A 1,643-nucleotide genomic window follows, 5' to 3' on the forward strand; every position below is an offset into this window, starting at 1 on the left:
CAAACTGATGTGTGATGCCAGTGACCATGCCATTGGTGCAGTATTGGGACAGAGGCATGACAAACTTCTGCATGTCATTTACTATGCCAGCCGTGTCCTAAATGACGCACAGAAGAATTACACAACCACATAAAAGGAATTGCTTGCAGTGGTTTATGCCATTGACAAGTTCAGATCCTATTTGGTAGGATCAAAAGTGATTGTGTACACTGACCATACTGCTCTTAAATATCTACTCACAAAGCAGGATTCAAAACCCAGGCTCATAAGGTGGGTGTTTCTTCTGCAAGAGTTTGATATAGAAATAAGAGACAGAAAAAGGACAGAAAACCAAGTGCAGATCACCTGTCCCGAATAGAACCAGTAGAAGGGGCGTCCCTCCCCATCACTGAGATATCTGATACCTTTCCGGATGAGCATCTCTTTGCCATTCAAGAAGTACCATGGTTTGCAGACATTGCAAACTATAAGGCTGCAAGGTTCATACCCAAGGAGTATGATGATCAGATAATTTATATGCTTTTTGGCATTGTTTTTAGGTAGTTTTTAGTAGGTTCTGGCTACTTTTTAGTATGTTTTTATTAGTTCTCATGCAAAATTCATATTTTTGGACTTTACTATGATTTCAAGTATTTTCTGGCTGAAATTGAGGGATCTGAGCAAAAATCTGATTCAGCTTGAAAAAGGATTGCTGATGTTGTTGGATTCTGACCTTCCTGCACTCGAAATGGATTTTCTGGAGCTACAAGAAGTCTAATTAATGCTCTTTCAATTGCATTGGAAAGTAGACATCCAGGGATTTCTAGCAATATATAATAGTCCATACTTTGCTCGAAGATAAATGACGTAAACTGGTGTTTAACGCCAGTTTCATGTTTCATTCTGGCGTTAAACACCAGAAAGAGGTTACAAGTTGGAGTTAAACGCCCAAAACAGGTTACAACCTGGCGTTTAACTCTAGAAACAGTCCAGGCACATGAAAAGCTCAAGTCTCAGCCCCAGCACACACCAAGTGGGCCCCAGAAGTGGATTTTTGCACTATCTATCTTTGTTTACTCATTTTCTGTAAACCTAGGTTACTAGTTTAGTATTTAAACAACTTTTAGAGATTTATTTTGTACCTCATGACATTTTTAGATCTGAACTTTGTACTCTTTGATGACATGAGTCTCTAAACTCCATTGTTGGGGGTAAGGAGCTCTGCTGTGTCTCGATGAATTAATGCAAGTATTTCTATTTTTTTTATTCAAACACGCTTGTTTCTATCTAAGATATTCATTCGCACTTCAATATGATGGATGTGATGATCCGTGACACTCATCACCATTCTCAACCTATGAACGCGTGCCTGACAACCACCTCCGTTCTACATTAGATTGAATGAGTATATCATGGATTCCTTAATCAGAGTCTTCGTGGTATAAGCTAGAATCTATTGGCAGCATTCTTGAGAATCCAGAAAGTCTAAACCTTGTCTGTGGTATTCTGAATAGGATTCAGGGATTGAATAACTGTGACGAGCTTCAAACTCACAAGGGTTGGGCGTAGTGACAGACGTAAAAGATCAATGGATCCTATTCCAGCATGAGTGAGAACCGACAGATGATTAGCCGTGCGGTGACAGCACACCTGGACCATTTTCA

This window comes from Arachis duranensis, chromosome 3 (genome assembly GCF_000817695.3).
Source record: "Arachis duranensis cultivar V14167 chromosome 3, aradu.V14167.gnm2.J7QH, whole genome shotgun sequence".
NCBI lineage: Eukaryota > Viridiplantae > Streptophyta > Magnoliopsida > Fabales > Fabaceae > Arachis > Arachis duranensis.